Below are 18,736 nucleotides of genomic sequence, written 5' to 3'. Positions count from 1 at the left end.
GGAAGGAGTACTGACAGTTGCTTCAATTCAACAGATGCTTTTCGAGTGCCTACTATGTGCAAGGCATTCCCCTATGTGCTCAGCACCTTGGAGAATACAAAGATATGATTCCCATCCCCCAGGGAGAAGATTATGCAGTTGGGAATATTTTATTAGTGAGTTCACTTTGACTGTAAATGGCAAAAACTTACCAGAGCTAGCTTAAGAAAATGGGGAATTTAGTACAAGAATATGACGATGTTTCAAGGAACCACAGGGCAGAGGTTCAATCAGGCCTTGGCAGGGAGCTGGAACCAGCAAAAAAAAAAAAAAAAAAAAAATGCCATCAGGAGTCTTGACAGTCACTTCATTTTGCATCTCTGCCTCTTTTCATATTTTTAGTTGAAAAATTGTTTTGCTTCATCTATTCTTTGATCCTTGAAATAGAAGCTAGATTTTGAGTTCTTATGTCATCTCTATTTAAGAAACCCACCCAGACTAAACTGGGAAGTTTTAGTCCTAATTCAAAATTTCCGGGAGAGACAACCTGATCAGCCTAGCTTATGTTGCTTGCCACTTCCTGGTCCATGCAGCTGTGGCCAACGATTCAGGGTCATGTACTATAAACGCAGCCATCAGGACCAGCCTCTGTGAGTTGTGGGAGGATAGTTCTTAGAAAAGGGGGAAATTCTGTGATACCTCAGAAGACTTCTGTGAAAAGTCTATGTGATCTACCTGTGGCACCACTCCAGTGATGTCCATGGGATCAGCAGTAAAATGTGACCACGAAGGAGAAGACAACATGGCAGGATATGGGGCTCAGAAGATATTGGACCCCAACTAACCTGGGTGTCAGTGGTACCAAACCAGCTTTACCTTTTGTCAGAAGAGAATGGAGCATCATCAGTTAGAAGAGAAAAAGTCTTCAGAGGTAAAGGCACCCACATGTGTGTAAGTCAAGGAGATGATGAAAACCAGGCACACATGGACTAAAGAGTGTCATCCCCGCCATCTTGAATTCTCTCTTGATGTTCACACATAGCCTTGTTATGAGTTTTCTACTTTTAGATTCAACCTATAGAAAAAAGCATTAAAAACCAAATATGCTTACAAAACATTCACACATCATTATTTCAACTTCAGTCTTGTTAACCTTCTTTCAGTATCTGAAACCCTCTATTCTCTCTTTGAACCCAATTACATGAAGTTATGTTTCTACTCTCTAGACAGTGATAGAAATTGGAGGTAGAAGGAGGGGAATGGTAGGATGTAACATCCTGATATTATTATACAAAGAGAATAGACAAGATATACTTCTAGAGTTGATAAAAGGAGATCTAGAGTATCTAGTATGTCATTGAAAATTAAAGATAACCAATATAAAAATAAAAATATTCTAATCTATATTTGGGGAAGAGAAGAAGAGAGGTTGAGGTGAAATGAACTAAAATAAAATGAAATGAGTAATGAGAATGAACAGGATGGGACCAGAACAGTTGTTTTTTCACTACAGCCACTTCTATCTGATTTTAAAAATCTTATACATGTATGTTTTGATAGAAGTTTAAAGTTAATTCAAAAATAAATAAAAACAGTAAGCACTGTGCCACCTGTCCTTCTCCTCCAACTACCTCCTATTTTATTGATACAGAAATGCCAGGTGTTTCCTGTGACTCACCCACTGATTTCCTGTGCTGAGAATGCTCTTCCCTGAATACACTTTATATGTAAGAAACATTTATTTTAAAATAATTTTGAATTTACATACAAATTGCTGCCACTAGATATTGTCATGGTTCAATCCCTCACTTCATTCATACCTCAGCTCAAATGTCACCTTCTTAGAGAATTCTTTAACTGCTCTATCTAAAAATAACACCCCATACTTCTCTCTATACTCTCACTCTGCTTTATTTTTCTTCATAGCATTTATCAATATCTGACATTATACTGTGTATATGTACATATATGCTTTTGTGCTTATTGTCATCTTCCCAACTAAAGCCAAATAACTCCATGAGAACAGGTGCGTTGTCTTGTTCAAATCTAAATTATCAGACCCTAGAATAGTGCTCAGGATATAGTAGGCATTTAAATAGTATTTGTTTAATCAACTAATTGCATAAGTAATTATTAAGATTTACACCTGTGACAGGCACTAATGAGCAAATAACAAGCAGGAAAGAGATTGCTCTTGATCACTTGAAACTCTTAGTCTCATGAAGGGGACAGAGACAATTGGACCAATAAGAGCAATTGCAGGCCAGATGCAGTGGCTTGTGCTTGTAATCCCAGCACTTTGCTAGGCTGAGGTGGGAGAATCACTTAAGGCCAGGAGTTTGAGACCAGCCTGGGCAACATAGTGAGACCTTGTCTCTCCAAAAATAAATAAATAAATAAATAAAATTAGAATTAGCCAGGCATGGTAGTGAACACCTGTAATCCAAGCCACTCAGGAGACTGAGGCAGGAGAGTCCTTTGAGCCTGGGAGTTCAAGACTGCAGTGAGCCATGATGGTGCCACTGCACTCCAGCCTGGGCAATAGAGTGAGACCCTGTCTCAAAGAAGAAGAGGAGGAGGAGGAGGAGGAGGAGAAGGAGGAGGAAAAAGAAGAAGAAGGAGAAGAAGAGGAAGAAGAAGAAGAAGGAGAAGAAGAAGAAGAAGAAGAAGAAGAAGAAGAAGAAGAAGAAGAAGAAGAAGAAGAAGAAGAAGAAGTTGTTGTTGGTACACCACTCTTCAGATTCTCTTTACTGAATTGATTCATTTATACACCTCTAGCCCTGACCTTTCTAACCCACAGCTGCCCCTTCCAGGGATAATTGGTCTCAGCTGATGGGAGCTGCCTCTCCTGAGGAATTAGAGCCCTTCTCCCTACAGTCAGATACAAGGGTGCAAAAGTCTGGCCTCTTCCCAGAGGCAGGGACAACTCTGAGATACAATTTATGCTCTAGAGTCTTCCAATGATCAGGCCAAGACTACCACATCCTCGTTGGGCTTCATCTCCATCCTCTATGGTTGCCAAACCATAGTGTGCATTAGAGTCGCTTAGAAGGCTTGTTGAATGAGACATTATTGGGCTCCACCCTCAAAGTTTCCAAGGTGGGTGGTGCTTGAAGATGTTCATTTTCAGCAAGTTCTCAAGAGGTGTTAATGCTGCTCTTTAGGAAACCACAACTGGAGAATCATTGCCTTTTCTTATGCTTGTTCCCATACTCCCTTGGGGTTTTTCCTAAAGTTACTTTCTCAATAAGTCTTTTGCATCCAAATGTCTGCCTTAGGCTCTGCTTCTAGGGAATGCTACCTAAGACAACAAGGAGGAATAGTAAGGAACTACATTCCCAAACAGTTCCCAAGCTTGATACATAGCAACCTGAGACTATTAAATCCCTAAACAGCTAAACTCCTAAAAGATCCTTGAGCCCAACAAGAAGCTTGTCCTTTCCAATTCCACCTCAGATGAATCTAGGGAGAGAGATGGACACAGAAGAACCTTCCAGGGAGCAGAGAGTAGGGTGATGAAAAGTAATGAATAAGGAAGTTTCTCTCTGAAAAGGGAACAGATATGCCAGCCAGGAAAGTCTTCCATTCTTAGGAAAGAGAAATATTATTCTTGCTCAGTTGATCACTTCTATACATGTGTGACTGCTGTGTGTACTTTAGTCTCTGCTTTTAAAAGGAGTTTTTTTTGATTATGTGGCTCCTTCTGCACAATTAAATGATGGATGTGCTGGAAGCAAGTAAATTGTCTTTTAGTTTAGACCAAGAGAGGACACACCCAAACCTGCTGTAGAGGGCTGCAAGCTGCCCAGAAATCTTACCTTTTACGTGGATGAGACTTTGGGGGTGATGTCCTTTGGGTAAAGATAAATGTATTCTATGTATAGAATGACATTTTCTGACTAATTATCAGAGAAAAGCAAATTAAAATCACAATGGGGTATCATCTTTTTCCAGTTAGAATGGCTATTATTAAAAAGTCAAAAAATAACAGATGTTGGTGAGGATGCAGAGGAAAGGAAATGCTTACATACTGTTGGTGGGAATGTAAATTAGTACAGCCTCTATGGAAAACAGTATAAAAATATCTCGGCTGGGCGCAGTGGCTCACGCCTATAATCCCAGCACTTTGGGAGGCCGAGGCATGTGGATCACTTGAGGTCAGGAGTTTGAGACCAGCCTGGCCAACATGGTGAAGCCCCATCTCTACTAAAAATACAAAAATTATCCAGGTGTGGTGGCATGTGCTTGTAGTGCCGGCTTCTTGGGATGCTGAGGCAGGAGAATCACTTGAACTCAGAAGGCAGAGAGGCTGCAGTGAGCTGAGATTGCGATACTGCACCCCAGCCTGGATGACAGAGCAAGACTCTGTCTTAAAAAAAAAAAAAAAAAGAAAAGAAAAAAAGATTTCTTAAAGAGCTAAAAATAGGACTACTATTCTACTGTTCAATCAGCAATCCCACTACTGGGTATACTGGGTATATACTCAAAGGGAAATAAATAATTATATCAAAAAGATACCCACACTTGTATGTTTTTTGCAGCACTATTCACGATACAAAAATATGAAGTGAACCAAAGTGTCCATTAATGGAGGATTGGATAAGGAAAACGTGATATATGTGTGTGTGTGTGTGTGTGTATATATATATATATATATGCCATAGAATACTATGCATCCACAAAAAAGAATGAAATTATGTCTTTTGCAGCAATATGGATAAAATTGGAGGTCATTACCCTCACTAAAATAACTCAGAAACAGAAAGTCTAATGCCACATGTTCTCACTTACAAGTGGGAGTTAAACAATGGGTACATATGGACATACAAAGTAGAAAAAATAGACTTTGGAGACTCCAAAAGAGGGTAGGAGGGGGGTGAGGGCTAAAAAATTACCTATTGGGTACAATATTTACTATTTGGGTGATGGGTACACTACTATTTGGGTGATGGGTACACTACTTCACCCCTATGCAATATACGCATGAAAGAAAACTGCATTTGTACCCTCTAAATATATATTTTTCAAATAATGATATTTGCTGGTAAAAAAAGTGGATTGTTACAGAATCTTCTAGTTACTTACCCAGTAGGCTTTCCTTATTTCTTCTTACATAAGACTCCAATTGTGACTGGGGACACTCTCTCTAGCTGAAATAAAGTTACATTGTTCAGTTTTCCTCACAGAGTAGGATGGTTTTGTCATAAAATTCTGACTGATACAATGTAATCAAAAATTGCAGTGTAGATAATGGCTAAAAGGTGAGAACAACCCAAGTATTCGTCAACAGACAAATGGATAAACATAATGTGGTATATACATAGAGTGGAATATTATTCAGCCATAAAAAGGAGTGAAGTTCAGATACATGTCACAACATGGATGAATCTTGAAGACATTGTGCTAAGCAAAATAAGCCCGATGCAAAAGGACAAATAGGGCATGATTCCATTTATATGAGGTACGTAAACAGGCAAGTGCACAGAGACAGACAGTAGATTAGAGTTTATCAGGGGCTGAGAGGAGACAGGAATGAGGAGTTATTGCTTAATAGTTACAGAATTTTTGTTAGATATATGAAACAATTTTAGAAATAGAGGTGATGATTGCATAACCTTGTGAATGTGATTAATGCCACTGAATTGTATGCTTACAAACGTTTACAATGGCAAATATTATATATATTTTACCAAAATTTAAGAAAGGGAAAACCAAACTTGTTCTGTGGGTTTTCTGTAAAATCTCCTCCCAGCAGGTTTTTGGACAGACTTTGCTAGCACGTAGGTGACACCTTTTGCTCTTGGCTTTCTTCCTACCCGGAACTAGGACTTAATGGTGGAGTCAGATCAGCCATGTTGTTGCATAAGGTAACAAGCACATGTTTAGGATACCTGAAAATAAAACAGAAGAAGCCTGATCCGGGTGTGGTGGCTCATGCTTGTAATGCCAACTATTCAGGAGGCTGAGGTGGGAGGCTCACTTGAGCCCAGGGGTATATCCTGAGCAACATAGCAATATCCCCTCTCATCTCTAAAAGTTTTCTTTTTTTTTTTTTTGCCAGGTATGCTGGAGTATGTCTGTAATCCTGATTACTTGGGAGGCCAAGGTGGGAAGATCACTGGAGCCCTGGACATGGAGGCTGCAGTCAGCTATAATCCCATATCATTGCACTCCAGCCTTGGCAACAGAGATATACTGAAAGAAGCCAGAGTCCTTGATAGCATTATGGTGCTACTACTACAGGCCAAAAGCTTTTATCTCAACAATTCTCATTACATGATGAAAACAGACCCTTTCACGTATTTCACCCCTTTTCAAGTTTAGCAGGTGAGCACAATTCCTAATTTATTCAGGCAAGGAGACATGAAATTAGAGAGGTAGCCTATTGGTCATAAGCTTCTAGTTACAGTTAACAGAAATCCAACTTAAAGTATATAAGACAAACAGAAGTAATCAATTAATGTATGTAACTTAAAAGTCCAAAGGTAGATATCTATAGCTTCTGGGGTCCGTCTCTCTCCATCTCAGACCTCCCCCCTCTGCACTTAGCAGGCTGTCTTCTCAAGCACCAAGAGCTCCTGGCTTGCATCTTACCAGCTGAGCAATCCTAGGAGAAAGAGGACATCTTTCCACCAACAGTTACAGTAAATGTCTTGGGGCTGCTTTCTCATTGACTCATTTAGTTCATACCCACCTGAACCAATCATAATGGACACAAAATGGAATTCACTGATTTCTAGGTTTGGTCTGCCTTTCCAATCTCTGGGCATATAGGAAGGAAAACTGGCCTTATTTTAATCCATGTGGACGGACAGTAGCATAAAGGATGATGTTTTAGAGAAAATCGAGGGTGCTGTTACCAGAAGAAGGTTGGATAAACGGTAGGAAGTAAAGAATAATAGCTATTCACTGTGCACTACAGATATACAGATTCCAAATTATTCAGGGACTTTTAGCCATGTTAGGTCACTCAACAAGTATCTATTAAGATCTACTTATTTGCTAAGCACTGCTGTAGGTTCTAAGGGTACAGCAATGAGCAAGACAGATAGATTCCCTGCTTTGAAAGAGCTTATATTTTAGGTGAGGGAGATAGCCAGTAAACATGAAAACAACCAACAAAACAAACAAACAAAAAAATGCAGGTAGTGAAAAATGCTGCAAAAAATAAACGTAAGCAATGTGATACAATATGACCAATCTTGGCAGTAGAAGGACTGCTTTAGGTAGCATGGTCAGTGGGGCATTCTGGGGAGGTGGTTTCTGAGTTGAGAAAAGTCAATAGTGAAGGAGGAGTCAGTTCTAAGAGGATCGAGAAAAAGGTATCCCCAGTGGAAGGATCATGAATGCAGCTTGTTGAAAAACAGAAATGGTCAAGTGGTAGACAAATGGTAAACAAGAGGAAAAATGGTAGAAAATCAGGTTAGGGAAGTGGACTGTGGCCAGATTGTATAGCCCTAGTTGGCCAGGTTAAATGAAGTTTGGGTGTTAATTCTTTTGCAGGGTGAAGCCATTGCACAATTTTAAGCAAGGGAGTTAACAAGAACTGATTTACAGTTCAGAGATTTCACTCTAGCCACAGAGTGGATGGCACAGGCAAGAATAAAGGCTTAGAGATGAATTAGGAGGCAGTGGCATTAACTCAGGCAAGAGATATTGTATTGATGTCTTGGATGTTAAGGAACCTGACTGTTTCCTGAAAACTATGGGGAACATTGAGAGGTTTTAAGCAGGGAATGATGTGGTCAAATTTTTGTTTTGTTTTGTTTTGTTTTGTTTCTTAGTGGTACATCAGTGCCTTGTCTGTGCTCCATGGGACAAGAAATTGTAGCAGAGACCCGGAAGATGGCAAGAAAATAGCAGATCTCTTTGGCTCCAAGCTTCCCTAGGGCTTTGCTCTTCTTCTCACCACCTAGATTGAGGTATGAGGTGGGGAGGTTGTGAAATTGGCCATTTCCCCAAGACTTGACTTTAGAAACCAGACTCAGGATAAAGATCCCCCAAATTGTGTCTTGGACAAACTTTGCCAGAAGAATCAGGAGAAAGAACCTTTGTTCATCTCTAATCCAGAACAGGTTTTAGGAGAAAAACTTGAATCTATGGAAGCATCAGACCCTGCACTTAGAGCATGGCAGATAGTATTGGTAGAGAAAATGGGATGTGGGGCTAGAGAAGCTTGGGTTAGAGTCCTAATTGCATCATCTGTTGTGTGACCTTGAGAAATGTAATCTTTCAGTGTCACTTTTTCCTCATAAATAAAATATGGATAGTAATAGAAGCTATATCTTTGGTCAATGAAACCTCCTTCTTGTGTAATGAGGATTACATATGATAATACACATAAGTGCTTAACACAGTGCCTGGCACGTATTAAGTGTTCAATAAATGTCAGCTGCAGCTATAAATAGAAGTATGATGCCAAAGAAGCTGGCTCTTAATGAGATTTGCTTTAATCTGCCACCTTCAGAATAACAAACGGCTATTACGTGGTTAATCAGTTTCCCTGAGACTTACACAAGAGGAAAACAAAATGACCGAAGAGGCAGTTAGAGATTCAAAAGGTGTCTTTATTGAGAGATGAGATAAATACTTCAAATAGACAACTAAGAAGCTTAAAGCCTTCCTAAAATTTTGGAAACCTTCCTAAAATCAAGTGAAATAGAATGTAGTTTGGGGCTCTTCCTAGTGGCTTGGAATGTTGGCCAAATCCTCAAAGGTGAAAACAATAAGCATGAAATATTCCCACATCCAGAGCCAAAGAGCTGCCACATGACTCCCTAGCATTTACCAAGAGATGGCCAAGTGTGTTCTGTGGTCCTCGCTCTGATGACTCCCATCTCAATGATCTAGACTGAAGGCTGGAGTTCAATGAGGTGGGAGAAATGGCTACGAGAGGAAGGTACTTTGGATTTTTCTTATTCCATCCCCATGATAGAAGAGGGAGTAGCTCTCGCCCACCAAGCAAGTAAGAAGAGGCCCAATCAGCTTATTGGAGAGATTAGGGGAGACTGACATGCTACTCCCTGATGCTTGCTGACCTGTGGAGACTCTAGGTTGGTACCTAGAAGAGAGCAGTGGGTTCCAGCAGAACATTGTGTGGGACTACTGGGGAGAAATTGGCAAGTGTTGTCTGGTGTTTGGAGCACACATGAACACCTGAACATGGAGGCTGGTGCCTGGATTCTACCTGTAGAACTATGATAGCAAGGGGTTGGTTGGAACCACCTTCCACTGCAGAGCAGGAAGAGAGAGCATCACAAAGCAGCTTACACTTCCAGGATTTCGTGTAGCAGAGATGTGCTGAGTACCAAGTAGATGCTGAGAAAGTAACTGAGCTCAAGCTCTCTTCATGGGACCATGCCCACAAGAGAACAGCATATGGATGTCAGAGAGCAGCAGCCAAAATAGAACCACAGGCTGGGCACGGTGGCTCACACCTGTAATCCCAGCATTTTGGGAGGCCGAGGCTGGCAGATCACTTGGGGCTGGGAGTTTGAGACCATTCTGGCCAACATGGGAAACCCTGTCTCTACTAAAACTACAAAAAAATTAGCTGGGCATGGTGGCGCACACCTGTAATCTCAGCTACTAGGGCAGCTGATGCAGGAGAATCGCTTGAACTCGGGAGGTGGAGGTTGCAGTGAGCCGAGATCACGGCACTGCACTCCAGCCTGGGTGACAGAGCAAGACTCTGTCTCAAAAAACAAAATAACAACAAAACAAAATAGAACCACTGATTGCACCATCTAAGTAAGACTTTCACCTCTCACCCTCAACCAAACCCCAGATGCCACCCTCCCATTTCAGCCCCAGGGGAACCTTCAACAGAACAAGGGGAATGAGAGGACATCCCTCCTCTCATTCCCACTAGTGGAGGCTCTCCACTGATGGTCAGGCTAGAACTGGACAGAGGGAAAGGCTTTGAATGGAATGGGAGGTTGTAGTATTGATTTCAACTAAATTGGACTTTAAAAATATTTTTGTTATGAGAAATTCCCAAACATATACAAAACGGGCAGAAAAGCAGAATGAATGGATGCCCTTGTACCCATTGCTGGCTGCAACAGTGACTGACTCATGGCCAATCTTGTCATGTCTATGCTCCATTAACTATCATTCTGAAGCAAGTGCCAGACGTTCTATTGCCTCCAGATGGGGCTTTTGAATGCCTGCGCATGAGTTCTAATTACTAAAGTAAGGTTCTTAACATTGAAAATGACTGGAAGACCCTGGGTTCTTCTTGTTTATTTTTTTCAGTCTCTAAAGCATAAAGTTCCATAGGGTAGAGAATTTTTCTATTTTATTCACTGCACTAGCCCTATACTCATAATAGCACATAACACATAGTGGGTGCTTGATAATTATTTGTTGAATGAATTATTTGTTCAAAATAGCCTGGCCTCCCTTTGCCATAATCTGAGAAGTGCTCAGATTGAAGTAAAAGGTAAAATGTTTATTTTTTTTTTCCTTTTTGCTACCCATCACAAGGTAAAATATTTATATTTTGTTACTCAGTTGGCTTGCCTCAGTACTGACCCAAAGTTATTGAGCAAAATGTCCCACCTTGAAGGACTGACTAGGGTAATTATCTCTTTGGAGAAACAGCTTCACAAGTGATTCCAGATAATGTTATGGGGGTTGCCTTTCCCTAAACCCTTCCACAGTTTTAGCATCTTCAGGAGAATGTGCAAGCTGATAGCTCACAGGTTCTGATGTTTTGTTTTGCCTGCCTGGTTTTGCAATTTACACTGAAATGAATTGAATGTGGGCCCACATTCCTGCTGGCAATTGGTTGGAGGAGAGTAGCATCTGCATTTGATGAAGCATGCCTGCCTCTGTTTACTGCAGTCCCCAGCCCACCTTATGATCTTCCGCCTGAAGATCGCTCCTTAGTCACCTGCCTAGCTCCCATGGGTCCCCAAGATGCCTTGTGGATGAGACATTGAAGTATAGATTCCAATAACTCCCAGCAGTTTTTCCAAACAACATTATGATTTCATCCATGAAACCACCTGAGCCCACTGCCATTCTTTGAATAATTTTTCGGTTTTCTCCATGGCTTTACTCAGATTTTTTATTTCTTCTTTTGGAATCATTTTTTTGGCCATATATGTTTTTTAATAATCTATTTCATCAACATTTTCTAATTTATCAGCATGAAGTTATGCATAATAATCTCTTATTTTTAAATTAATTTATTAATTTATTCTTCTTAACTATCATTCTGATTTCTTTCTTTCTTTCTTTTTTTTTTTGAGACAGAGTCTGGCTTCGTCACCCAGGCTGGAGTGCAGTTGTGTGATCTCGGCACACTGCAACCTCCACCACCTGGGTTCAAGCAATTCTCCTGCCTCAGTCTCTTGAGTAGCTGGGATTACAGGCACCCACCACAACACCACATAATTTCAGTATTTTAGTAGAGAAGGGTTTTCCCCATGTTGGCCAGGCTGGTCTCAAACTCCTGGTCTCCAGCAATCCACCTGCCTTGGCCTCCCAAAGTGTTGGGATTACAGGCATGAACCACTGCACTCAGCCTATTTCTTATTCTTAAAGGTCCCTTTTCCCTCTACTGCTCCTTGATCAGATTAAGTAAATATTTATTTCCTTTTATATTGATCCCCAACACCCACCAAATATCCATTTTTGAATTTTGTTTCATCCATGCTATATTGAGTATAAACATTTTAAAGTTTCAAATATATGGGTACCAGCCTTCTGTAATTTCCAGCACAGATACAGCAAAGGATTAGATGCCTGTGATTAAGTGATCAAGGTGCCAGAAGTTTGTCTGGATTGTTTATTAGTTTTCATTAACTTTTAAATTATTTTGTACTCTTTAATTAATCTGGAATTTACATTGATCTATAGTATGAGATGAAGATTTAATTTTGCTTTATTTATTCCCTTCAAATATTAATCAATTGTCCCAGGGTCATTTATTGAATGCTACTTCTTTTTCCATAGACTTGTATGACCACTTTTATTATCTAATAAAGTCAGGTACATGAAAGATTATCTTGGAGCTATCTGTACTATTCCATTGTTTATGTTGCAATTATTGTAACATAGTCCCATAGATCCATAGAGCACATGAGTTTATGCTACAATATTTATCATATTAATCTATGTTACGGTATTTATCTACTATGCTCTTTTAATCTTTGAACCATTATAGTCCATTTTAATACCTATATTCAGAGTGTTCCTGATATGGTTTGGCTGTGTCCCCACCCAAATCTCATCTTGAATTCCCATGTGCTATGGGAGGAACCCAGTAGGAAGTAATTGAATAATGGGGGCAGGTCTTTCCCATGCTGTTCTCATGATAGTGAATAAGTCTCATGAGACCTGATGGTTTTTAAAAAGGGGATTTTCCCTGCACAAGCTCTCTCTCTTTGCCTACTGCCATCCATGTAAGATGTGACTTGCTCCTCTTTGCATTCTGCCATGATTATGAGGCCCCCCCAGGCCATGTGGAACTGTAAGCCCATTCAACCTCTTTCTTTTGTAAATTGCCCAGTCTTGGGTATGTCTTTATCAGCGGCATGAAAATGGAATAATAGAGTTACCTAATTATTCTTGACTTTCAAATTGTTCTTGGCTATTTTGTCCATTCATTCTTCTAGTCAAATCTTATAATCATTTTGTGAAATTCTTCCCCTGCTCATCAAAGGAAATTATATATAACAAAAATAAAATTAATTGGGGATTTTTATTAGAACTGCATCAAACCCATGCATTTATTTAGGAAGAACTGACATTATTAAATAATCATTCCTTAATTTCATTTATCTAGTCTTGGTTTAAATTTCCTTGATGAACTTTTGTTATTTCTCTATATATGTTATGCACATTTCTAGTTACATTTATTTCTAGGCAGGGATTGTTTTATCCCTGATTATTTATTTACTTACTTATTTCTTTTGAGACAGGGTCTCACTCCGTCACCCAGGCTGGAGTTCAGTGGCACCATGATAGCTCACTGCAGCTGCAAACCTCTGGGCTCAAGGGATCCTCCCAACTTGTCCTCCCAAAATTCTGGGATTACAAATGTGAGCCACTGTATCCAGTCTATCCCTGTTTTAGAAGTGAAGATATTGACTGTTGCCCAAATTCCCACAGTTAGTAAGACATGGAGAATGGATTAAAACCCATATCCATCTGATGGCAGAGCCTGTTCTTAATCCCTCTGCTACTTTATTTAAGATTATATTATTTCTTGAATGAATTTTAGTAATTATTTCCCAGAAAAGCATCCATTTCATCAAGATTTTCCAGTGAGCTAGCATAGAGTCTCACATTGTGCTTTCATTTCCTTTCCTAACTTCTTGAATCAGATGCCTACTTCATTTAATTTCCTTTTCTTCTTTTAATTAATGGAAATGATAATGGCTGCCCTCTCCTTTTCATGGCCCCCTATCCACTCCCTCTTCCTGAATTCAGAACCTAGTCATTCTGGCCTTTCTAAGTACTGGCTTGTCAATCTCCTGCTCCTGCAGTAGAAGGATGATCACTTCTAGACAGATATTGCTCTGGGCAAAGCAGCTCAAACTCTGAATCCTAGGTGTTGTAAGCTCAGTTGTGTTAAGGGGTTATATTGTCCAGCTATGTGTTCCTTGGTGACCCTGACTGGAGTCTCTCAGTCCACTTTTCCCCTGCTTGATTTGGTCCATGGAACAGCCAGAAATGATACTTTTTAAAAGTTAACCAGATAATGTCACTGCCTGTAGTAGTCCGTTTTCATGCTGCTGATAAAGACATATCCAAGACTGGGTAACTTATAAAGAAAAAGTGGTTTAATGGACTCACAGTTCCACGTAGCTGGGGAGGCCTCACAATCATGGTGGAAGGCAAAAGGCACATCTTACACGGTGGCAAGCAAGAGAGAATGAGAGAGGAGAGAGAAGAGAGAAGAGAGAAGCAAAAGGGGAAACCCCTTATAAAACCACAAGACTTGTGAGACTTCTTTACTACCATGAGAACAGCATGGGGGAAACTGCCTCCATGATTCAGTTATCTCCTACTGGGTCCCTCCCACAATATGTGGGAATTATGGGAGCTACAATTCAAGATGAGATTTGGGTGGGGACACAGCCAAACCATAACACTACCCTATTAAAAAAAAAAACTTCCAAATTTCCCATTTTTATTTAAACACACCCACATTTGTTACCTTGGTCAATGAGGCCCGGTGTGATCTGGCTGCAGCCTCCTTCTTTGACCTCATCTCATATCCTGTTTTTCTTGTTCGTTGTTATGCTGTCCTCCTTTGTGTGTGTGTGTGAGTGTGTGTGTGTGTGTGCACGTGCTGTTCCTTGAAGGTACCAAGCCTTTCCCCAAACCCTACCTTTCCTCTCAGTGTTTCTGCTGCCTGGGATGCTCTTTCTCCAGGATCACATGGTGCAGATCCCACATCATGTCCTTCAAAGGCCATTTTCTCAGAGAGGCTGTGGCCAACCACCAGATTGAAGACAGCCACTTACGTTAATTCCACAAAGTGCGTCACTATTTTTCCTCATACCAATGATCACAATTAGCAATGCCATTTTTATTGCTATGAGTTGAATGTTTATGTTCCTCCAAAGTTCAGATATTGAAGCCCTTATCCTCAATGTGATGGTAGTTGGAGGTGGGGACTTTGGGCAGTCATTAGGTTTAGATGAGGTCATAAGGATGGTGCACCATGATGGGATGTGATTCATTATAAGAAGGTGAAGAGAGATGAGAGCTCTTTTTCTCTGCCCCTTGATGATACAGTGAGAAGGTGGCTGTCTGTAAGCCAGAAAGAGAGCCCTCACTAGGGAGCCAAATTACCCAATGCCTTGGTCTTGGACTTCCCAGCCTCTAGAACTGTGAGAAAATAAATTTCTGTTGTTTACGCCTTTCAGACTATGGTTTTTTAAAATTATAGTAGCCCTGATAGATTAAGATATTTACTTACTGGTTTGTTTTCTTATCACCTGTTTGCTATGCTGGAGTACAAGTGCAAAAACCTCATCTGTCTTCTTCTTAGGGCCTGGCATGGAGAGTGGTATATTGCAGGGGCTCCAAAATACATGTTGAATCAATGAATCAATAACGACCTCACCCTTGCAGCCTCCTAGCTGTGTGTTCTGGACAATTTTAAAAAAATAATAAAGACAGGGTATCACCATGTTTTCCAGGTTGGTCCTGAACTCCTGGCCTCAAGTGATCCTCCCTATCTGCCTCCCAAAGTGCTGGAATTACAGGTGTGAGTCACCATGCCCGACCCCTCTGGACAACTTAACTACTTGAGCTCAGTTCCAAAAATGAAAATGACAATACTGCTGGCTGGGCGCAGTGGCTCATGCCTGTAATCCCAGCACTTTGAGAGGCTGAGGTGGGCGGATCACCTGAGGTCAGGAGTTCAAGACCAGCCTGACCAACATGAAGAAACCCTGTCTCTCCTAAAAAAAAAAAAAAAAAAAAAAAATTAGCCAGGCGTGGTGTCAGGTGCCTATAATCCCAGCTACTCCGGAGGCTGAGGCAGGAGGATCACTTGAACCCGGGAGGCGGAGGTTGTGGTGAGCTGAGATTGTGCCACTGCATTCCAGCCTGGGCAACGAGAGCAGAACTCCATCTCAAAAAAAAAAAAAAAAAAAAGAAAGAAAGAAAGAAAAGAAAAGAAAAGAAAATGACACTACTATGTTGTTTTTGAGCAAAAAAAGAAAAAAGAATAAAATAAAATAAAATAATGCAGGTAGAGACCTTAGCCCTCAAGAAGTAGTAACACGAATCATCATCATCATCCATATTATTTAAATGTAAAAGCACTCTCAGAAAGGCAAGTGGAAAGTCTCCCAGACAAAGTTTTATAAGAGTGAAGTTTATTCATTTTGGAGTCAAATCAGACAAGTCAAGCAGCTAATTTTTAATTTAATTTTTTTTGCCAGGGTTCAAGGAGTGATCATGTTTTACAGGAACTAATTCACACTAACCATTTCTAATGGCAATCATTTATTGTTATCTTTCACTGTTCTGGAAATTAACTGGGATCAGCTATGTGGTTCTTGCTCAGAATCCTTCCCTGGTTGCGGTTAGATGGTGCTGGGACTGAGGTCATCTCAAAGGCTTTCCCACTCACATATCTAGTGATTGTTGCTGGCTGCTGGGTGGGACTTTAGCAGGGGTTATCAGAAGGAGCACCTCCCCATGGCTTCTGTGTGGCTTGAGCTTCCTCACAGCATGGTGGCTGGGTTTCAAGAAGGAGCATTGCAAGACATGGAGCCATGTAGAAGTTCTATAGCCTTTCCTAATCTAGCCTTGACATCACAATGCATTATTTATGCCACATTCTACTCATTAGAAGCCAGACCATATTCAAGGGGAAGGGAAATTAGTCTCCACCTCTTGATGGGATGAGCATCAAGGAACTGGACATGTTTTAAGACCATGATACCAATCAAATTGATAGAAAATTGATGTATGGATCACGTAATTCTTTAACAATTAACAATAATAAATACGATTGTCAAATGGATCAGGACATTCATGTCAGCTCATCAATGCATTCTTTCTCCTGGTAGGCATTATAGTATGATGACTAAGTTGTAGTTCTGAATTTATACTGAGCAAGATTAAAATGCTATCCACCTATTAATTTTGTGACTCTAGGCAAGTTCCTTGACCTCTCTAAGCAGGTTTCTTCTTTGGAGAGTGGATGAAGAGTGCTGGCACATGGGGAGCATTCAATATATGGCGATGACCATTGTAAGCTCCTACTTCTCCCTCAAGTCAAGTCCGTTGTTACAGATGCTCTAACCATACATAAGGCATGCTTATTTCTAAAGAGGAGGCAAGGATGGAGGGCTCCTTGTCCTCACCTGGGTCACCTGTGGGACTTGACTTCCACTCTCCTCATCATGCTGACAGTTCTCAAGTGAGCCCCTCTAAAGGCTGGATTCCAGGCTGCTGGGGTGGGTGAGCATGGCAACATCCTCATCACAGCGGGCACGTGGCCAGGGACTCAGATCTGCCAGTGTGGGCGCCAACACTCTCTCCCCAGAAAAGCTGCTTGAAGGCATAGACTAGGGGAAGGGAAGATTAAAAATAAAGAGTGGTCATGTTCAGTTTTGAAATTAAAAGAGAGGCATGGACTCAAAGGCCCTTCAATTCTCTTGGCTTTGGGAGGAAGAGGGTGCTGAGTAGGGGGGACATGGTCGGGGAGCACCATGGGGCTTCCTTTCCCCAGAACCCTAATTCATGGGAACACCCAGAACTGGGCAACTGCATCTCATGGCTCACAGTTGTGGTCTCGCCTGAAACATAAATGTTTCATTTGCTTTGCAGGGTTTGTGAACTAGCAGTCTTGGTGTTTATTTTGTTTGTCCCTTACAGAGATTTTAAATTCTAAATTGTAAATGAGTTTCAATTGAGCATTGGCTTTCCAGTTAGCTCCAGAACTCCGTATTATCTGCGTCCAGCCTGCTCTCATCATCTACATCGTATACTTTCCTGGCTTCAATGATAGACATTCAGTTTGGTTGCATCCTACTTGCTTTGTGCTTTCTCTGCTCTCACAATGTCTCAAACTTACATGTATGGAGCACCCAGTGTATTATCAGCTATAACCTCAATTGCTACCCCAGAAACCCTACAAGAGAGGGATCATCACTCCATAGAGAAGGCAGCTAAGGATCACAAGAACTGACTTACCTGAAAGAGCATGGTTTGTGAAAATGGTAGAGCTGGTATTTGGATCCAGGTAGTATCATTTAGGCTTTGTTTCAGTTGCAAGTGGCAGAAAATGCACTTCAAATTGGTTTAATTCAAGGGAAAAAAAGGATAGCAATCGATTGGCTCAAGTAGCTGAGAAGTCCAGGCATGCCTGAATCCAGGAGTTCAAACTCCATCTCTCAGCTCCAGTTGCCTCTATGTTGCACCATTTTGAGGCCAGACCTATCCTTGCGGTGGCAAAGTGGTTCCTAGTACCTCCTAGCCAAGAACCTATCCTCTCACCCACCCCAGTCAGGAAGAGAGAGCTTTTATTTCCCAATAGCTCTATCTATCTATATCTATCTATCTATCTATCTATCTATCTATCTATCTATCTATCATCTATTTAATGCCCAGAGCGTGATGACTCAGACAAGAATAGAATCACACAAGTGGCCAGGCATAGTGACTCATGCCTACAATCTGAGTGATTTAGGAGGCTGAGGCGGGAGGATTGCTTGTGCCCAGGAGTTCAGCACCAGCCTGGGTAACATAGCAAGATCCCATCTCTACAAAAATATAAAAAATTTAGGTGAGCTTCGTGATATGCACCTGTAAGTCCCAGCTACTTGGGAGGTTGAGGCAGGAGGCTCGCTTGAGCCCAGGAGTTCGAGGTTGCAGTGAGCAAAGATTGCACCACTACACTCCAGCCTAGGTGACAAAGAGAGATCCTGTCTCAAAAGGAAAAAAGAAAAAAAGGACATAATCACCTCAGAACCAATCATTATGGCCAGAGGTATAAGATTGTCAGAGATGTGAGAACCAGAGCAACTCCATCTTGAATAGGGACTGGGTAAAATAAGTCTGAAGCCTACTGGGCTGCATTTCCAAACGATTAAGGCATTCTAAGTCACAGGATGAGATAGGAGGTTGGCACAAAATACATGTCATAAAGACCTTGCTGATAAAACAGTTTGCAGTAAAGAAGCAGCCAAAACCCACCAAAACCAAGATGGCCACAAGAGTGACCTCCGGTTGTCCTCATTGCTACATTCCCACCAACGCCACGACAGTTTACAAA

At 41.0% G+C, this 18,736-nt stretch overlaps 1 long non-coding RNA gene across 1 annotated transcript; it reads right to left on the bottom strand.

The window, feature by feature from the left end:
• Nucleotides 1–133: 133 nt before the first annotated feature.
• LOC112205851 (uncharacterized) lies at nt 134–17,575 on the bottom strand. Its single transcript, XR_002939936.2, has 4 exons — nt 16,824–17,575; nt 5,065–5,129; nt 856–1,054; nt 134–287 (listed from the first exon to the last, which is right to left on the bottom strand). It is a non-coding gene; the product is annotated as an uncharacterized LOC112205851 (long non-coding RNA).
• Between the last annotated feature and the right edge of the window lie 1,161 nt (nt 17,576–18,736).

This window comes from Pan troglodytes, chromosome 18 (assembly GCF_028858775.2).
Source record: "Pan troglodytes isolate AG18354 chromosome 18, NHGRI_mPanTro3-v2.0_pri, whole genome shotgun sequence".
In the NCBI taxonomy this organism is placed as follows: domain Eukaryota; kingdom Metazoa; phylum Chordata; class Mammalia; order Primates; family Hominidae; genus Pan; species Pan troglodytes.
Note: the sequence above shows the minus strand (reverse complement) of the source record. Positions and strands in the feature narration are given on the sequence as shown.